This window comes from Gopherus evgoodei, chromosome 2 (assembly GCF_007399415.2).
Source record: "Gopherus evgoodei ecotype Sinaloan lineage chromosome 2, rGopEvg1_v1.p, whole genome shotgun sequence".
NCBI lineage: Eukaryota > Metazoa > Chordata > Testudines > Testudinidae > Gopherus > Gopherus evgoodei.
Genome location: NC_044323.1, coordinates 149,346,997 through 149,367,997, shown reverse-complemented (window position 1 = coordinate 149,367,997; position 21,001 = coordinate 149,346,997). Strand labels below are relative to the sequence as shown.

Sequence of the window (21,001 nt, the reverse complement as noted above, 5' to 3'; positions counted from 1 at the left end):
TAGTACAGCTGTATAGGGCCAGCGCTGCAGAGTGGCCACACTTACAGCAACCAGCGCTGCAAGTGGTGTTAGATGTGGCCACACTGCAGCGCTGTTGGGTGGCTTCAAGGGGGGTTCGGGGAACGCGAGAGCAAACCGCGGGGAAGCAGGTCTCCTTCCCTGGGTTGCTCCCGTGTTCCCGGAACCCCCCTGCAAGCAGATCTCCTTCCCCGCGGTTTGCTCTCGCGTTCCCCGAACCCCCCTGCAAACCGCGGGGAAGGAGACCTGCTTGCACAGGGGTGCGGGGAACGCGAGAGCAAACCGCGGGGAAGGAGACCTGCTTGCACGGGGGTTCGGGGAATGCGAGAGCAAACCGCGGGGAAGGAGACCTGCTTGCAAGGGGGTTTGGGGAACGCGAGAGCAACCCGCGGGGAAGGAGACCTGCTTCCCCGCGGTTTGCTCTCGCGTTCCCCGAACCCCCCTGCAAACCGCGGGGAAGGAGACCCGCTTGGGGGGGGGGGGGGGATTCGGAGAACACCGGAGCAAACCGCGGGGAAGGAGACCTGCTTGATTACCAGAGAGGTATCCTCAGGTATGCTGGGATACCTGCTTATTCCACGGAGGTCAAGAAAAGCGCTGGTAAGTGTCTACACTTGATTACCAGCGCTGGATCCTCTACACCCGAGACAAAACGGGAGTAGGGCCAGCGCTGCAAACAGGGAGTTGCAGCGCTGGTGATGCCCTGCAGATGTGTACACCTCCTAAGTTGCAGCGCTGTAACCCCCTCACCAGCGCTGCAACTTTGTGATGTAGACAAGCCCACAGTTACCAGAGGGAATAGCGTGAATGCTCAGCACTGCCCTGTGCCCCTCGTGCCCTTCCACGCTGGAAGAGTTTAATTCCCAGAACTCAAGCACTACCAGCCCAGAGAACGCAGAGTTAAGGGGACACTTCATACCCAACACAGCCATACCTCCTTAACTCTGCCCCCAGCAAGATGGCAATAGGAATGGGGAATATAACAGCACCTCCCCTCTACAGCTAAACCTGCCATTGCCCTGTGCTCAGCACAGCTCCAGCTAAGCTCCCCTAGTCACTCAATCCAACGGGCTGTGCTCTGGTATTGCACTGTGGAGGGCACGGGAGGGAGAACAAACGACACATGACAATGCACCACTGGAAGGTGCTCAGGTACTACTCGGGTAAAAAGGGCAGTACTGGAGCCTGAACAGAACAGAGCTAATAATGTCCACTGCCCTTCTCTACAGGGCCGGCTCTAACATCTTTGCCGCCCCAAGCAAAGAAAAAAAAGCGCCGCGCCACCCAAGTCCCCGCCCCCCTGAGCGACGTGTCATGCTGCCCATGCCCCCTGCCCCTCCCGAGCACCGAGTCGTGCCACCCAAGTCCCTGCCCCTCCCGAGCACTGCACCGGCCAACCCCCCCGCCCCTCCTGAGCACCGCACCGCGCTGCCCAAGTCCCCGCCCCCCGAGCGTCGCGTCGCCCAAGTTCCCCCCACCCCCACCCCCCAGCACTGCCTGGCTGAACCAAAAAAAAACAAAAAACCCTGAGCGCTGCCCTGTCCCAAGGTGCCACCCCAAGCATGTGCTTGGTAGGCTGGTGTCTGGAACTGGCCCTGCTTCTCTAAAGCCCCCTCTAACTCTGCTCTCTCTTTTTCCTGAGCTAAGATGACCACACTTGAACACAGTATTCCAGCTGGGGGCATACTGCTGATGAATAATATAATGGCATTTTGACATTTTCAGTTTAAAAAAAAAAATTTACGGCACTCCTTATACCCTAACACACTGCTTTCTGAGATTCAGAGGCACATTATTCCATGCAGAAAGCTATGTTGGAAGAACTCCGCTAAGTGTTGCAAAGTGAAGTACTCAGAAGTTAGAAAACACCAGAGTTGAGGATAGCTGCGCAACCTTACTTCTGCCCCCTTGTGAGAATAACTTATGATACGGTCTTTAATTATATCACAAAAATTACAACCTACTTTTTCCACAGGAACCCTGGCCTCCTTGGGCATGTAAGATGGATGGTACTCAGAGAAAGAGGCAATTGTTCAAGTGTTTCTTTTTCTCACATACTAGCAGCATGATAAGGTGGGAAAAGGAGCAGGAACTGAGCGGCTCAAAGAGAGGTCCTGTGAGCCTAGAGTGGACCAAGTTAAGATCCCACAGGTACGGACTCCTGTCCTGCAGTGGAAAGAGTCTCTTGAGCCCTCTCAAGAATCTGACTGTCATGTCAGGGGAAAACACTGTCTGGCCTTGGATCGGTGGGTGAAAAGCAGAGATGGCTGTGGGATGCACTTTGATAGAAGTGTGCGCCAGGCCCTCGTTCCTCAAATGGAACAAGTAATCCAGGCCAGCCTGTATGGAAGAACGCGAGAAAGAGATGCCACGCTCAGATGCCCAGCAGGAAAACCTCATCCACTTAGCCAGGTACGTCAGTCTTGTTGAAGGCAATCATGATAATCTGCGCCTGGTCGCTCTTGATCTTTTCCAGGACCCTGCTGATGAGTGTAATCGGAGGGAACATGGACATCAGGCATCCTGATCACAACAGGAGGAAGGCATCGGAGAGGGAGTGCTTGCTAAGACCTTGCCGAGAGCAAAACCGGTGGCATTTCCTGCTCTGTCCGGTAGTGAACAGGTCCACTTGGGGAGTTCCCCACCTTTGGAAGAGCATGCAGGCTCTCTCTGGATGGAGCGACCACTCATGATAAAAAAGAGAAGTCCCTGCTGAGCTGGTCCGCAGGGACCACTACTTCCATTGGTGGTCCAGCATCCTGCTCCCCTGGGTCCTCCTGAACCTGTGGGGTCTTACCCTCCGAAGTGTCGAGCACCAGAGGGGGATGGGATACTGAGGCCACTGGCCTCTCTGAGGTTTCCAACGCTTGGGAGCGTTGGGTGAGCCCCCAAGGGTTCCATGGGTACCATGGTGCCGGCTACTGCGCCTGGGGCCATAGGACAGGTTTCAGTGCTGATGATATAGGTGGCACTGCAGGTACTGGGGCTTGTCCCGCAGTCAGGGAGCCTCGCTCTGTGCCGGAGGTATAAACAGAGCGGTCGGTACTGAGCAACCAGGATTGGTGGAGTGGTGGCTCTTGTCCGACCGGTGCCAGTCACTGCGCAAAGCTGACCTATCCGAGACTGGCATTTTGGTCGGGATCTCAGGGAATGACATCATTCAGTGGATCTGCGCCAGAGACCAGGCGCATGTCTCAGAGGTTCTGTGCCAATCTACCGGTGAGGTACACCTCGAGTCCCTCAATTGGGGACCCCGTGTGGCAACCAAAGAGGGCTCCATTGAGCCTGCCTCTCTAGTCCTGAGGTGTGATGGCTTCAGGCGGGCAAGTGATAGCAGGATGTCCGTCTCGATGGGGAACGGTGCCGCTGAGGCGGGGAACATACATAAGTCTCAGTGTGGGTCTTCCCCAAGACCGGGGTACCGCTGGAACTGGTGTGGGTGGCACCAGTTCACCCAGCAGGCTAACTGCAGAGCCAGGAATAGGACACAGGTCTGCTGAGTCTCAGTACAGTGCTCTATCCTGAGCTGCTCGTAAAGCTTCAGGCATCGATGGCACCTGAAGCTGGCTGGAGCCTGTGCCGCTATCCGGAATCACAGGCTAAGTGTGGGATAGGCTGCACCACTCGACTTGAGCTGGGGCCTCACTTCCCGAGGAGGGCGTTGAGCTGCCTGGCATGGGTTGTGGCTCAGCCTCAGCCCTCTCTAGTCCCTTACGGTAGGAGATCTTCTGCTCACAGTCTTTTTCAGCTTCTTGACTGGAGCTGTGGAGGGAGACCGGTTCAGCTCATGGACAGCGCCACTGGAGCACTGTGCATTGAGGCTGCGGTGCTCGGTGTGGAGTCAAACCACTGCTCCGGTGCCGGAGTGAGGGCCGACTCCATTAGGAGCGCTCTTAGATGGATATCATGCTCCTTCTTCATCCTAGGTTTAAAAGACTTGCAGATATGGCACTTGTCACTTACGTATCCCTCGTCTAAGCACCTTAGGCAGCTGGTATGTGGATCGCTGACGGACACAGGCCGTTTGCAGCAATCGCAGGGCTTAAAGCCTGGGGACCGGGGCATGCTCCATCCCCCAGCTGAGTCCCATTTGGGACTAACCAAGAGTTTGAGAACTACTACTAAGGGTAGCTAAGAAACTACTAACTATATACAACTATATTACAGGCTTTCAAAGTTCGCAAGAACAGAGAACAAAACAACGCTAGCCAAAGCAGCAGAAGTTCCAGCACCATCACTGGTGGCAAGAAGGAACTGTAGATGGGGGGAGCCAGTGGCACCCCTTATACTGTACCATCTGGGCACCACAGCCGGTCCCCTACAGATACTGCTGAGAGAAAATCTTCCAGCATCAGTGCATGTAGCAAGCACACATCTAATATGGAAGGGACATGAGCGAGCACTCCAAGAACTGGTTTGCTCTACCCTTGCATCTTAAAAGAAGAGAAGCCACTTAGACGCAGAAGAGAGCCCCAATCCCAGACTGTATTTTCCAGGCAGCTAAAAATAATTGCATGGCCCTGGGAGGAAGCTAGAGGTCTGCACACAGGCTGGACTCTCCAGTTGTCCGACAACAACCTATTTGGAGAACTGCATGTCGTTTCTTTGCAATGCAGCAGGACAAAGGGGAGCTCTGTATTGGCCCAGATGAAGCAGAGAAGCAGTGGCACTACCTCAGTGCTTCGTGTTCCCCCTGGAAGGAGCCGTCTGCAAACCCCCAGGCTGCATTCACATTCCTCCCTGGGTGCAGTGAGCAAACATTTTAAAATGTGCAGACAGCGCTCTGCCAAGAGGAAAGCTCTGGAATTTGGGAGGTTCTGAATTTTTTTCTTCTCTGGGAGGAGGAGAAAGAGTTGGAAAGCGTCCCATGTATTCAGCAGCTTAGGAGAAAGGAAGCACGGTTTGTGTATGTTCAGCATGGAACAGGAAGAGCGGTTATCTCATTCCTATAAAACACACAAACAGTCCAGAAGGAACCATGAGCAGAAAGTGCAGTGCTCTCCACGGCACACACTGCACCGAGGGGCTGTATGTGCTGCAGAGCTCCAAGAAGAATCCAGCCAAAACTAACAAGTCCAGGGCAGACGGGAGTGGGAAAGGTACCAAAGCCCCTTGCAAGAAGACAGCCAAGGGAACAGTCCATCGAGCGAGCATATGCCATATGGTCCCCAAGTTAGGGGACCTCCTCAGGGATAGGAATGCCACTCCAGCTGCCAGAGCCAATGCGTCCGCATCAGCACGCTGCCCCTCACCAACCTCATCCCCAGAAACTGTGCGACTTCAGTGCTCCTAGCTCACTACACACAGGGAGGTCAATGCTCCTCCTCCCCCGGAACTGTTTGGTACTCTCAGCACTCCCTCCATCAGCTCAGTGCTGTCCCAAGAGCCTGTGTGGCACAATCAGCCCCCCATGACCAAAGTGTGCAACATAAAATGTTCTCACAACACCCTGCACCCCAGAGTATGTAACGTGCAAGGCAGCAACAAGCCAGCACCTCCCCCATTACACATGCACTATTACGCCACATCCCCATAGTGACACAAACACCCAACCCCCGTCACCCACACTCCCATCTATTATCCCTGCAGAGACACAAACACACAGCCCCAGTCACCCACACTCCCACCTACCATCCCTGCAGTGACACAAACACATAGCCCCCGTCGCAAATGCTCTCCTGCCCTGAATTCCAGCAGTGATATGAATGTAAAGCCACAGTCTCTCTCTCTCTATCTCACACACACACACCCTATCTCAGATCGACATAAATTCAGGCCCTGGTCCACAGGCACTCCTCTGAATATCCCACATTCTCCGGGAATACCCCTCATATAGGAAAACTCTACACCCAGGTACAGAGCCTGTTCTTCCAGCTCTGTGCCCAGAAGCAGGAGATGTTCCAGCAATGAGGCAGATCTGCACCCTGGCATTTATGCACTCCTGCAACGCCCGACAAGGATAGGGGCACAACTTAGGGCAGGCCTGAAGACTGACCAGGCCTGCCCTAGGGGCAGCACCTGCCCACACAGCCTCTGAACTGGGAAAGTCCAAATTGCCGCCTCCTGTCCAATGCAGGGATGAACCTGACCCAAAATCTTCACCAAGCACACGCCAGCTGTGAGTTCATCCGTCCTGCCAGTCACACCAGCCAGCGGCCCTCACATCTCCCACTGTGAAATGGTTATTTTGCCATGAAAGCAGTTGGACATGCTGCTTCACTTACTTGTCTAAGTTCTATCCAGCTTTTATAGTGAGAAATCCATTCACTGGGTGTTCAACTGAAGAGGTCCGGTAGGTTTGGCTGAGGCCACTAGGTCACATTTCAGAGGGTTTGTTGCAGCACAGGTAACTTACCACATGAAACTAATATCGGTTTAAGCATGATTTAAACCAGTTTAAGCGCAACCATGCAACTGGTGTAACTGGATCAATTTCAGTTACACTGGGGCAGACTGCCCAATACAGATATGGCCCTAAGTGAGAAAGTACAACAGCAGTGCATTCGGTGTGCTGCCCACACACAGCGGTAATGAGACAGATTTTCTGTAGCAAACACCCCCCACCCCAGATCCTTGAGAACAACAGTGAATGCCACCCCATGCCCCATTGAGAACAACTCAACACTTTTGAAAATCCCGCCCTGTATCTCTCTCTCTCACTTGACACACTCTAGGGTGACCAGACAGCAAGTGTGAAAAATCGGGACAAGGGCTGGGAAGTAATAGGAGCCTATATAAGAAAAAGACCCAAAAATCGGGACTGTCCCTATAAAATCGGGACATCTGGTCACCCTAACCCACTCATTGCTGATGAACCCAATGTCTGGCAGGGACTGGGGCAGGGATCCGAGGGTGAGCCAAACTCGCTGACATTCCCTCTGGATAAGACAGAGGCAAGACTGGTAGGTTGGAAGAGACAGCCTTTAGTTAAGGGTACATGCCCAGCCTTTGCTCCTAGCACCTGCAGTCTGGGATCTGTGGATCTGCAGTGGCTGTCAGACCATCATGCAGGCGGAGGGAGCAAGGAAACCTTTTTCTAGCTTGAGCAAAAGCAGAGAATGCGACCACCTCTTTTGGACAAGGGAACCTTCACACGGTTATCCGGGAGCAGCACCTCAAACTGGCACAGACCCTGGTGCTTGCTTGGAGCAGTGCGCCCAACCAGCCCAGAATTGTGAAGACATGAGGGAGGCAGAAAGCCTCCGTTACCCCCTGCCCTTGGCAATGCTGCACACAGTCTCACCCAGGCACAATTTTACAATGTATAGAGAGGGAGGCTTTGCCACCAGTGGATTACAGGGGAGAGAGTGGGGCCCCTAGACAGCTGTCTATAAGGGGCTTGTCAGTGAGGGATTCCTTATCCCCATTGTGAAGCCCTATGGGGAAGGACAATACAGCTGCACATTTGGGCCCTCCAGGGAGAGGCGGCCTGGGTTAAGTAGTGAATCCTTGTCATTTATGTAGAATCAGGGCTGGGAATCTGTAACCAGATCTCACCCTGCAAAGCTCCTAAAAAGGCCAATTGTGGAGGAGGCAGGGAGCCAGGGTCGTCATCTGTATGAGGAGTATGTTTGGTATGCAGCTGGCCCCGTGACCCTGCACCAGCTCTCCGAGCAGTGACCTGCAGTACACTCTATGCTCACACTAGAGTAGAAGTAGTTTCCTAAACTGCTGCTTTGATGTTCTCTCCAAACCCAGAGATCAAAGAAGCCGGGCTAGAGTGGGGAAGTCCCTGGATCTGGCTGCTGTACACATCCAATCTGTTTCAAAACATAGAGTGGTGATCTGAGTTCACTCTCCTTTACTGCAGAGTCATTTTAAAGGGAGACACACAACACCCATCTCCCTGTGGCAGCAGTCACACATCCCACTGGTGAGTCAGCTTTCCTCTGGCAGTGGCTACAGCCAAAACGGCCGCAAACCCACGTGCCCAGGGAAGACGTGCAGCCCAGAGAAGACGTGCAGAAAGCTCTCCCCAGTTCGTCATTTTCCAGATGGTTTACTTACTGAGCTTCCCCCTCCCTTCCTTTCCCCCAGAACACTCCGATCACAAAGGGGGCTTTCTAATCTATTTGGTAAGTGGAGAAGCTGCTGGGGAATGGGGGACGGTGCCTCTAGAAAGGACGTATAAAGGCTGCTTCTCATTTCAAACAATTTAGAAGGCCGGTGGGGGGAGGTCGTGTGGGGAGGGGGACCCTCTCAAAATATACAAAGAGAGGGATCTAGCAAAGGGTTCAGTGGCAATGTGGAAAACTGAACTCTCCCCCCAAGCAAGAGACAGTGTCTCTCAGACAGACACTAACTGTACAGCCATGTGCAAAAATGAGTTAATGGCATATTGAAGCTATAAAAGTTTCAAACTAGTTACATTCCAGAGAGATTAGAACAGGCCCTGGTTGCTCGTTACCACCTCCAACACTCCCCTCCCCAAGGGGAGGGCGCTGAACAGGATTTTAACCATTTCTCTGCCCACATGCTGTTGCACCGCACACACAGCACAATGCACCCCGCTGTCTGCGCATTAACCTGCTATTCACCAGACACCTTCCCCCTGGCTGGGGATTAACACTCAACAATTCAAACAACCGTCCTGTAGTCCTGCAATCCTGCTCTTGAACAATAGGATGCAGAGAACAGGCCTTGGCCTGCCTTGTGCTGTAATAATCACTCTGCCACTGGTAAGCCAGGCTCTTGCAGGGAGGAAGAGCTCACTGCAAACTTAGGGTGGATGGACACGCTACACGATTTGTTAATGCCCAATTAGGAACTTTATCGGCCGGATTTCCTGCCCCTTCCGCACACAGGAACAGTGTGAAGTCTTTATCCCAACACAAGATGCTAGACAGACTTTAGCCAGTGCCCTAAAACCGGGAACTTCTCTGGCTCTTCTACAGCAGGAACAACTTTTCAATAGAGAGATCGCCTTGCGGATGTCTGAGGGTATATCTTCACTACCGGCTGTATCTAGACGCGATATATCGATCCCCGAACGCGCTCCTGTCGACTCCGGAACTCCACCAACACAAACGGCGGTAGCGGAGTTGACGGGGGAGCCACGGACGTCGATCCCATGCCATGAGGACGGTAGGTAACTCGATCTAAGATACTTCGACTTCAGCTATGCTATTCACGTAGCTGAAGTTGCGTATCTTAGAGCGATCCCCCGCCCCCCCCCCCCGTAGTGTAGACCAGCCCTTACTCTCATTTGCCATTGGATAACCTCCCCAGGGCAATTGCCTAGTGAGAAGTAACAATGAGAAGCATTTCATGTATTTTTAACACCTTTTAATCTATTAGCAGTTGGAAACAAGTCAGTGCCGTGTGACCAGCCAACTCTCAGCAGACCACCAGCAAGCACTGCTTTATACCATGCAAGCCACTCCTGCCCACTTTCCTTCAGGGGCAGGGGCTGTCGCCTGTCAAATTCTAGCAGAACAAGTAAACCCTTCACCAATAGCATCCATCCTGCACTACAAGCCCTGCGCCCATGGACCTTCCCTCTAAGAGTCGCTTCAAATCACTGACCAATTCCATTGCACATCCTGCTTTCGTTCAGTAAAGGCAGCCTTCCAACCTATATGCCCTCCCACTCACTTGCCTGCTCTCTCATTGTCTTTCCATTGCAGAACAGTATGGGCAGATTGAGTTACCAAGAGATCTTTGCCCTAGATGGCACAGAGGTGCTGGAGAGGCTGAGCTAATTCTCACTGGAGGCAGGAAAACTTTGAAGGGGCCATAACAGAAATATAGGCAAGAGGTAGCGAGGATTCAAAATCCAAGGAACTTTAGACTAAAGATTAAATTACCATGTCACATTTTCATACTGGGGACCAGGCATATAAGTGAGGGGAGAGGGGGAGAATTACAGCTGGGGACCGATATGTCAACACAAAAAGAGGTTTTTTAGGGAACTTTGGTAAAATTCCATTGGGCTGTTACAAAGTGACTGGAACCGGAAGGCGGGGGAAGGGCTTTTCCATCTGTCTAGGTCCCTCTTTTGACACCCACTGCACACCAAGACCCCTGTAAACTCCCAGAACTCCTGTTTATTTTCAATGTGTATAAGGAGGAAAGTTATTACTGCTAATTATATGAATTGCAAGGATCTCCACCTGGCATGGAGGCAGTTTTTATTCCCACTCCTATTCATCTCTCCCCACAAAGCATCATCAAGACTGATGTGAGATAAACTTCCCCAGCCCTCTTTTCCACTTTGCAAGACAGAATTTTGTTTTCTTTTAGCTGTACATAAAACCTGGATGCAAAGTAGCTTTCTGGACTGTACAGTCATCGAGGTACTGGAGAAAGGTCCTAGATTGCAAGGTTTGTATCATACATACAAAGCCGTAATGAGGGGAAAGATAGAGTGATGCCTCTAGTGTGACGAAGTGGGATTTTTGTGGTATTTTTTATGAATCCGATGTGTGCCTCGATTTCCCCTATACAGTGCATTTAGTATCCGGGGGGGGGGCAGAGAATGAGGGGATTAAATTTGCTCTCAGGGCAGAGTGAGTGTCACCTACCTGTTTGGGTGGAATGAAGAGTCATTAATGAGCAGGCTGAAACTGACACATATCAACAAAAGGGGCCAGAGAGACAACATAAGGTTCAATGACCCATGGATTTCCCCACCTCTCAGGAGGGAAGCTGAGCAAAGACTCCAGTGTGAGAACAAAGGACTGGAGAGGTGTGAGGTAACAGTTGGCTGCTGGAAGGAGTAAGGGCTCTCACCTGCAGGGATCTGATGAAGGTCAGACAGAGACAAAGCGTGAACAATGGGGTTCACTGCAGCCTGGCTGGGCTCTGGTCTAACAAAAATGGACTTCGGCTGTTCTTTAAACTTCAGATAGAGTGATCTGGTGGTCCCCTTTGGCCTTAAACCTACGACTTTTTCTTCTGGGGAAGCCCTGGTTTGTAGTTCCTCAGCAGTATGCTCCTCCAGGTTCCTGTGGAGCGAGGCGTTGTAGTTCAGGTTGGGAGAGCTCCCTTACTTTCCCTCTGGTTTTGATAAGTCTACACCACACCATTTACCTTGCTTCCACTTTTTCTGAGCTTTTTTCCACTTTTTCTCTCATTGGGCACATGGTTAGGAATTGTGTTGACCTTTAGATGCGAGGTTGATGTCATGTGTGGTTTGGCTGAACTGTTTGTTTAGGGACATCTCAGTCTGGTTTTCTATGTTGGGGATTTTTTCTGTTCCTCTGGGTTTTTCATTGCATACTTTTGTCCATATAATTCCTTTGGTCGTTGGTGGAGATTTCTGTGGTGTGTGGTTAGCTGATATGGTCTGTTCAGATGCAGGATGCTTTGGCTATGAGCTGTCAGACATGGCTGTGGATTGACTGTTAGTAGCAAAAAATGCCTGTTTGACAAATGCCTGCTTCCCCTGCTCTCTGACATAGATCTGACCAAAATATTGCAACTGGTTCAAGTCCTAGAGCAATGGTGCTCTGCACTGACTCTCTGGCCGCTTTCAGACAGAGTTCGAGGTGCTGCAGATAATTCTCAAAGCTCTTAATAGAATGAGATCACGCTCCCTCACTGACTGCTTACTCCTGGCCATGCCACAGCAACTACTATCAACAGGGACATGAGAACTGAAAACTTTCTTGATAGAGGGCTCTGGGCAGTGGAACTCCTTAACGCCAGCCAGCAGGATGTGTCTGAACTTTGACCACTATTAGAACACAGCAGAAGCCCCATCTCTTTTCACAGGGCTCCAAGCGAGCTGCTAAATGCCCGGTACCATCCTCCAGAAAGACAGGCATCACTGAGCCCACATAGGATATCGGCCAAATTGAGGGAGGGCGGAGAGATTACACCATTTGGGACAGAGCCAGTGAACCGCATACAGTGTCTGTGATGGCTCCTAGACACTATGGAGATAGATTAGAAACACAGACACTGTCTCCAAGACTACTTTTTAATGCAGCTGTACTTAGGTTGTTCGTGTTTATGGCTGGCTGTGCCAAGAGTGATAGGAAAAGGGGGAAGAAGGGAAGGTGAGTGGCATGGGAAAGTGGGGACAGAAGAAACAGAGAAGTTAGAGAAAACAAAAAACATTTATCTGATAGCAATGACAGCACTTCCTGGTCTTGCATTTTTCAGCACTACATTTCACATGCCATTATACTGCCCATTCAGAGGGACCTGACCAAGCCAGATGAAATTCCTCACAGTTCTCTCTGGATTTGACTAATCTGAACACTTAACTTTGTGCTATCTGTAAACGTTTCCAGCTTATTGCTCACCCCTTTTTTCCAGATGATGAGTAAAAATACTAACCAAATCCATCCCTGATACAGAACCTTGAGGCATTTAGCCCCATATTTTTTCCCATTTAGAGGAGTTAGTCCCACTTTGAGAATTTCTAAAATGAACCCTGTTGTTGCCAGTTGGGAAGGGTAAAGTCCCAAGTCTCCAACCAAAGGCCTTGGCTATTCTATTCCTTATATTTTCAGTATATGAATTCTGGAATCTGGGTGCTTTAGAGTCACGCAGAGTATGTCTACACTACGAAAATGAGGTGTGCTAGAAACCACAGCAACTCGCACATTTTAATTAACATGTTGTTAAATAGCACCTAGTGTAGATAAAGAGTAAAATTTCACTCAGAAGCCTAATCCTATTGAGTAGAGCAAGGTCTGGTCTACACACAGGCTATGTTACGCTACTAGTGCTACAGCTACACATTTGCTACAGCGACAGAAAACCCTACCAATGCAGTAGTAAATCCACCCCCTTGAGAGGCGGTAGCTAGATCGATGGAAGAACCCTTACGTTGACCCAGCAGTGTCTAGATGGGGGCTTATGTCAGCTTAACTATGTCTCAGGTCTTGTTCGCTCTAGAACTAACTTTGGTATAACTTACGTCGCTCAGGGGTGTGAATAATCCACATCCCTGAGCGATGTCAATTATACTGACCTAAGCACCATTGTAGAGAGCGCTATGTCGGCAGGAGAGCATCTCCCACCAACATAGCTATGTGGGAGGTGAAGTAATTAAGCCACGGGGAAAGCTCTCTCATCTTCACCAATGCAGCTGTGTCCTTCCATCAACCTAGCACTGTCCAAACGAGGACTCAGATCGACCCAGCTACATTGCTCAGGGGTGTAGATTTTTCACACCCCTGGGCACCCAAGTCACGTTAGGTGCTTTTGAAATTTTATCCCAAGAGAGTCATGTTTAAAAATGTATTAGCTGGTCTGTGGGGAGGGAAGGGTATTGCCTAGCTCAGGGGTCCCCAACGCGGTGCCCATGGGTGCCATGGTGCCAGCCAGGGCATCTGTGTGCGCCTGCGTACTGGCTGGCGGCCCAGAGGATTCCGGGGGCCTGGGGCCATCAACGGCAGGTGGCTCTGGTGGACCTCCCACAGGCATGCCTGCGGAGGGTCCGCTGGTCCTACGGCTCCGGTGGAGCATCCGCAGGCACGCCTGCAGGAGGTCCACCGGAGCCGTGGGACCAGCAGGGGGTCCCCCGCGCGGCGAAATGTCTAGAGCTGGCCCTGTTTGGCGGTGGGGGGCCCTTCCGTTCTGGGACCCGCCGCTGAAGTGCCCTGAAGACCCACGGCGGGGGCCCCCCGCGCAGCAAATTACCACTGAAGCGGGACCCGCCGCAGTGCAGCCAGCTCTTCGGCGGTAATTCAGTGGCGGGGGGCCCCCGCCGCAGGTCTTCGGGGCACTTCGGCGGCGGGTCCCTGAACGGAAAGGCCCCCCGCCGCTGAATTACCGCTGAAGACTGGGTTGCACTTCGGCGGCAGGTCTCGATTCGGCGGTAATGCGATGGCGGGGGGGGGGGTCCTTCCGCCCCGGAGCGGAAGGACTCCCCCGCCAGCGAAGACCAGGAGCAGAAGAAGCTCCGGGGCCCGGACCCGCAAGAGTTTTCTGGGGCCCCCGAGCGAGTGAAGGACCCTGCTCCAGGGGCCCCGAAAAAACTCTCATGGTGGCCCCTGCGGAGCCTGGGGCCTGAGGCAAATTGCCCCTCTTCCCCCCCTCGCCCCCCGGGGCGGCCAAGCATCCACCGAAATGCTGCCGAAAAGCGGCATTATCAAGAGGCGTCCCTGCAATGCCGCCGAAAAGTGGCATCATCAAGAGCCATTGATGCCGAAATGCTGCTGATTTTTGGCGGAATTTCGGTGGCGACGCCTCTTGACGTTGCCACTTCTCACCAGTGTTTCGGCGGATGTTTAGCTGCTGGCCATGGTCCTCGGTGGCCCCCGCCACCTGGAAAAAGGTTAGGGACCACTGGCCTAGCTGATTAGCCCTTTACTGCTAAAAGCATAAATCGTCGGATCTACTGGGGAAGGCAGAGGCTCCCTTATGGAGCTGATCTAAAAGAGATGAGGATAAGATCAGTGTTGTTTGCACAGCAAGCTAGGGACAATGCTGAGTGTTGCAGGTTGAGCTGGTTGGGAGGGAAGCTGACTGGGCTTGTCTCCACTAGACTTTTTTCACCTCGTTAAACTGATTAGCGAGTTTGTGGACACACCCCAAACCTTTGTGCTTTACCTGCAGGATCCCCCCATCTCAAATCCGCCTTGGCTCAATCTGGAGGAAAGCACATTGTGGTGTGTCTAAGTGCAAGCAAACCTAAAGAGTGGGGCAATGCTAGAGGCTTCACTCGTGCTATCTTAGACCTTCCCAACATGGAAGGAACTGCACGAGCATCTCTCTTATGGGAGTTACATGACGGAAGTTTGGGAGCCTAGCAGAGGACTGATAAGACAGGCTTGGATGTGTACAAATTGGAGAGACCAGAGAAGAGCAACATAAATGGTAATAAATTTAGAAAACTATAAGGAACAGTCAAAAAACAGCTGGGCATGTTTTAGTCCTGAGAAAAGAAGATTGAAGGGGCTAATAAAAGTCTACAAATATGTAAAGGGATGTTATATAGAGGACTCAGATCAATTGCTCTCCATGGCCACTGAAGGTAGGACAAGAAGTAATGCGCTTGATCTATAGCAAGGAAGATTTAGATTACGTATTAGACAATATTTTCTAACTATGAGGATAATTAAGTATTGGAATTGATTATCAAGGGAGGTTTTTAAGACCAAGTTAGACAAAACAGCTGTCAGGGATGGTCTGGGTTTACTGGTCCTGCCTCAGTGCAGGTGGCCAACCTCTTGAGGTCCCTTCAAGCCCTACATTTCTGTGATTCTGCAATAACCAATGGGGTAGGTGACAGCAAGTCTGGAAGCAAGATTAGAGCTACCTGTCAGAGAAACTACAGTTGTTTATGGACCTGAGAAGTGTTAAAGGAGAACCCTACTTTCAAAGGACACCCCCATTTGTACTGTGGTAGACACACTGCTGAGGAGTGGGGAAATAAGGGTTTGTTTGTTCTGTGAGGTTTGCAGGTTTGACTATCTAGAATTAGGGACAGGTGAGGCAAAAGGAACAGAAGGGAGGGAGAAGAAAAAGAGAAATAAGCACCAATTGTCCCCTCAGGCAGGGGTGGGGGAGTTTGGACACAAACAGAAAACAAGTCGTAGCCTCTAGGCAGCATGTTTTCAAAGAAGGTGGTCTATAACTAGCAGACTCACTTCATACACCAGCTGCCTACCCATGTCTTGCCAGATTCCTAGAGATTACAAACCCCACACTGACAAGTCTGAACTGGCAGGAAAACCTGTCCCTAGTCCCCACTCACACCCCCCACACCCATTATGCATTAGGCTCTCCCACCCACCCCCAAACCCCCAGCCACCAGAAGCCTCTTCTCTCCTTTGTCTGTTTACACAGCTGTGAAATTTACTGACAGGTCACCCATTCCCCCTCCCCCATCCCAACTACTCCAAGCCAGAGAGCTACACCAGGTCCAGTCGGATCTCTGCTAAACATTCCCATATTCCTGGAGGACTCGGCGCTCAGGCACAGTCTGCAGTTTATTTGGGATGTAACACTGACAGAACACAGGTTTTTTTCTTTTCTTTTGCAAACACAAGATAACTGTGATTGTTTTACACCATCTACAGCTCCAGCGAGAGATTCTGCCCCCAGGACCCTACGCCACAAACCAAGAATCTGAGTTTAAAAAACCCCAAGCAAACAGAAAAAGGGAAACCTTCTCCCAACTGGACCACGTCCACAAGAATGAGAGATTCCAAGGCAAAAGCAAAGTCACCAATGTTCCTGAGCAGCCAGATAGTGCTGAAAAGCTGCACCTCAGAGGCAGTTCTTCACCTCTGGTAACTTGTCTAGACTAGGATTTAAGGAGTGTTGTTAGCACATTTCTGCTAACAAGCTAACAAATGCATCTGAAAAGTCTAATGAAGACACTGTCTTTAGCATACACTAAGCTGGATGAGATTAAAGGATCGTCTACATGCGAAAATTATACTGGCATAAGCCAAGTTGTGAATGTAAATCTCTATGGTTATGTCAATATAACCCCTTGTGGCCATACGTATTCTAGTACAAGGCCCTGTCTACACTTCACCTGCATCTACACTGTGGGTTAGAGCAGTGTAGCCACAGCGCCATAGATATGCTGCTGCTATAGCCATGTAGTGTAGACTACCCCTTGCTGTGTCTTTTTTTGTTTAGTTTATGTCACTTGGGAAGGGGATTAAGCTAAATCCCCAAAAGCCTCTTTTATATAGGAATTAAGGAGTATTCACATGGGTGGTTATACCAGTATAACTATATTAGCTTAACTTGTCACACTTTCCCATGTGGACAAGGTGTAAGCCTAGAGGAGAAGCCTAGATTTTAGCTAACACATGCTAACATCACACCTAGTCTAGACAATGCCTGAGACTGTAGGGGAGCGGAATAGATTTGTTTAAAATAGATATGCCCATATCTCCAAGTTCTCAAGAAACTAGGTGTGCATCCCACCCCCAAGTGTTTTGTCACGGAGGGAACAGGCCCTTGCCCCATATTCATTCCCCCTTCTAGTTTTACTCAGAGCAGTGAAGAACCTATATTTTTCCTTGAGTTGGATCAGGGACAGGGGTTTTCCTGTTCAACCTCAACTTTATTATTATTTTGAACCGTTCTTGTAGCTTGCGGCACATTATTCATATACCCAAGCAGCCTGACACCTCACCCCGACCCCAGCACACATATACCGCCCTCTAGTACTGATCGTACTAACTCACCCCTTGCCAACCCCTCGGATCAGAGCTGCAAGCCATGCGACCCAGCAGACCTGTCTGGGCAGAGACAGCATGGCAGAGAAATGCTGCACCCCAAGGCCAGAACAAACTCCAGTTAGCCACAACAAACAAGCTGTTACGCCTGCATGCAACACAGAGCCTTGGGAAGCTCCTGAAAGGCAGCTGGGCCTCTCGCCCCCATGGGAAAAGGGAATGAGACCGAACACTGGGGCTGCAAATCCAGGCATACCAGGGTTTAACAGGGTGGTGGCAACAAGTGGGTCAAAGGCCAGCCGGCCAGCCTGCTCTGGTTTCCATGGATACGTGGCCTATTCATACAGTGCACAGAGGGCTCTTCACAGCCACTTACACACAATTGAGCTATTACTCAAAACTCCGCAGGGCTGTTTCTGGAGCACAAGACACTAGACAGGAGAGAGTTTAATGGAGTTGATTAAAATCGCTGTTGGGGAATTAGCACTAAACAAAATCAGTTCTGGAAGAGGTCGGGGGAGTCAGACTCACCTCGTCTTGGCATTCAGCAGCAGGGTAAATCCTAGAGCCTGCAGCTGCCCCCCTGCCCCAAAGAGAACCCTTGTCCCCACCGTCACCTCCCCTCCTCCCAAGGGTGATCCTAGATCAGGCCTGCGCAACATGCAGCCCCCATGGGCTCACTGTGCGGCCCGTGGGCAAATGGCAGGGTGGGGATGCTGGGTTCGCCTTCCTCACAGCCCCATGCGTGCGCCACGCTCCAACTGCCCTAATGGCCAGAACCGCATGTGTCTCCATCTCCTGCTCCCCATCCCTGGCATTCAGCGGGTGCGTCACTTCCAGGCCCTCTGAGGTGAGAAGTGCTGGGCACGAGGCAGAGCCGGCAAATGCCAAGGAAGGGGAGGTACGCCCGGTCTAGGCTCGAGCCACAGCTGGGGGGGGGGGGAGAGAATATGGCCCTTGCCACTTTACGAGTTGTGCAGGCCTGTCCTAGATCATTCATATGCCTTCTCCACTTCCCCAAGTGAAACCCTACCCCTTCCTGGAGAGGTAGGTTCCAGAGCCTATGTCATCCCAAGATCCTTACCTCAGGCCACCATTCCCCAAACTCACCTCCCCAGACAGACTGCAGAAACTATGTCCCTTATGCCCCACCCGATCCCAGACCACTCCCCTCCCAAATTAATTTCCTCTCATCTACTTTGCTGGAGAGATTCAACTGCCTGTCAATCGCCTCTGTCAGTCATCCATATCCCTGCCCTCCTGAGAGATTTCCAACCCTACAGCCTCCCACCTCAACCCCAGGGGTATGCCGAAAGGACTGCCATCCCCTTTCCTTTGCTGAGGTTTCACAAAGCCACTCAAAGCTGTGCAAATTTGGCTTGAAAGGGGTGTGCTTATTGACAAGCCCCAAGATTCACAATGGTTTTGCATTTGAACAAGTCCACTTTCCTCCTGGCTGAATTTCATTGTGAATCCACAGGCAAAGATCGGGTTTGGCAGAACCAGCTGGGAACCCCTGGAGCAACAGAAATGTGATTGCAAGGCAACAAGTTTATTTTATATGACACAAACAAAATGACCCCAAGAATTAATGCTGCCTAAGACTTCCCATTGTAAAGCATCAATTTAGTTAGTTGCATACTTTCTCCAAGCGATCCCTTTTCGGATGAATTTGGCATGCCAGCTCTCAGCCAGCGTGTGATCTCTTCCTGGAAATTTCATCAAGAAAGGATTCAAGCATGGAAGGAGTAGGGGGGGAAAAGGGTTTTGGTTTTGGTTTTAATTAAAAATAAAAACAGTTCTAACATTTCAGAGGGAGGGAGCGAAACCCTGACATTTGTCAGTGACATAAGCCATGATTCAGCAAAGTAGTTAAGCAACAGCTTGATTTCAGTAGGACTAATGTTAGCTAAGTCCCATTGAAGGTGAGCTCTTTGGCACAGGGACCATCTTTTTGTTCTGTGTTTGTACAGCACCTGGCACTATGGGGTCCTGGTCTACAACTAGGGCTCCTGGGTGCTACTGCAACATAAATAATAAAGACAAATGCACATGCTTAAGTGCTTTGCTGGATCAGGGCCACAGTCCCTGGTTTGTAGCTATCCCTTTCAATGCCTGGAGGAAATCAGAATGCGTCTGGCAAAGCTGTATGATTTTAAATGTAACTATGAGCATAGGCACTGAATTATTATAAACAACAAAAGTAATCATATCCTTGTATTCTGTTGGCATCACCCAAGCCAGTGCATAGAAACAGGGAGAAAAATCTCCACTCAGTTAGACAATGCTTCAGGATTTCACTAGCTGGGCACATGTGCATAAGGAAGCAGTGTGAAATTTCATTTTAATAGGTAAGGGATTATGGAATATGATCTGTGAAGGTTCACATGGAAGGAGGTATGGCTGTGAAGGAATCTTGTCGTGTTCCATAATATGTATCTTTGTTCCTCATTTTTCCTTTCAAAAGAGTAGGAAATTCCATTACAAAACAATCACTATGCATTTGAACTATGGAGGAATGGCAAGGTCGGACAAACAGACTGGTTTTCAAAGTGCTCTAAAATCCACACTCCTACTCAGATAGGCCTGAAAATTGCTGGGAACATAGGAATTTCCAGAGCGGAATAGACTCAAGGTCCATCTAGCTCAGTATCCGGTTTCTGACAGTGGCAGCACCAGATGCTTCAGAGGAAGGTGTAAGAACCCCACAGTTAGCAGAAGAGGAGTCAGCTGAGGACCCAGGATAGAGTCTGTGGTGCAAAATTTGAGGTCTTTTGGTTCGGGTTACAAGGTACAACATTCAGACCAGCCTGGAATCTGGTATTCCAGCTAAGGACCTAGAGTACAGTTTGGGCGGTTCATCTGGTCATGAGGTTTCTCATGATCAATTTTTAATTAACAAAATGTTCTAAAATGCACTTGCAAAGCCCGAATGGCAGACAGTTGTATGTAGATGAACTATGGTAGCAAGTGGTGCAAATCTGAGCGGTTCCCGAGAATAAGAGCCTGTCCTGCAATGATGTATGCTCTAGAGCAGGGGTTGGCAACCTATGGCACGGGTGCCGAAGTCAGCATGTGAGCTGATTTTCAGTGGCATTCACACTGCCCGGGCCCTGGCCACTGGTTCAGGGGGCTCTGCGTTTTAATTTAATTTTAAATGAAGCTTCTTAAACATTTAAAAAGCCTTATTTACTTTACATATAACAATAGTTTAGTTATATGTTATAGACTTATAAAAAGAGCCCTTCTAAAAACGTTAAAATGTATTACTGGCACGTGCAACCTTAAATTAGAGTGAATAAATGAAGATTTGGCACAGCACTTCTGAAAGGTTGCTGACCCCTGCTCTAGAGTCTGGCACTCAAAACTGCTCCAAAGCTCATCCAATATTGGCACCAAGAGCTCGTCTAAAACGCATGGATGAGCTGGGATCCCCTTTTCCTCCAGTGGTGTAATCTGAGTGAAATCCCAGGATCTTCTCTGCAGCCTGACTTCTTCCCACAGCTGCCCCTCAGTCATGCCCCCACCTCCTAAAAAAAAAAAAGGAAAATCCACCCCCTAAAAACATAATTACTGTGCAGTGAAGGTTATACAAGTGCTCAGCTCTGTCCTACACTTCCCATACCCTTGCCCAATGTGAGTTTAATTCCCAGAACTAAAAGGATGGCAATTAAAAAAACAGTATTAACACACTTCACACCCAGCACAGCGACACACCCTTTAGTCTACACACACACACACACACTGAGGGGAGGCGGGGGAGGGCTGGGATATAACAGCACCTCCCCTCCCTAAACAAACCTGCCATTGTCTCTCTGCTCAGCACAGCTCCAGCTCAGCTCTCCACATCAAATAAGGCTATGCTCTGTGCAGCACGATGGATC

At 50.5% G+C, this 21,001-nt stretch overlaps 1 protein-coding gene and 1 long non-coding RNA gene across 2 annotated transcripts in view; one reads left to right on the top strand and one right to left on the bottom strand.

Annotated features, from left to right (window-relative positions):
- Positions 1-21,001, bottom strand: part of TCF7L1 (transcription factor 7 like 1) — a 120,580-nt gene that overhangs the window by 32,871 nt on the left and 66,708 nt on the right. The gene's annotated exons all lie outside the window — the stretch shown is intronic.
- Positions 9,065-16,520, top strand: LOC115646254. The gene is made up of 3 exons (XR_003998973.1): positions 9,065-9,102; positions 10,261-10,341; positions 15,999-16,520. It is a non-coding gene; the product is annotated as an uncharacterized LOC115646254 (long non-coding RNA).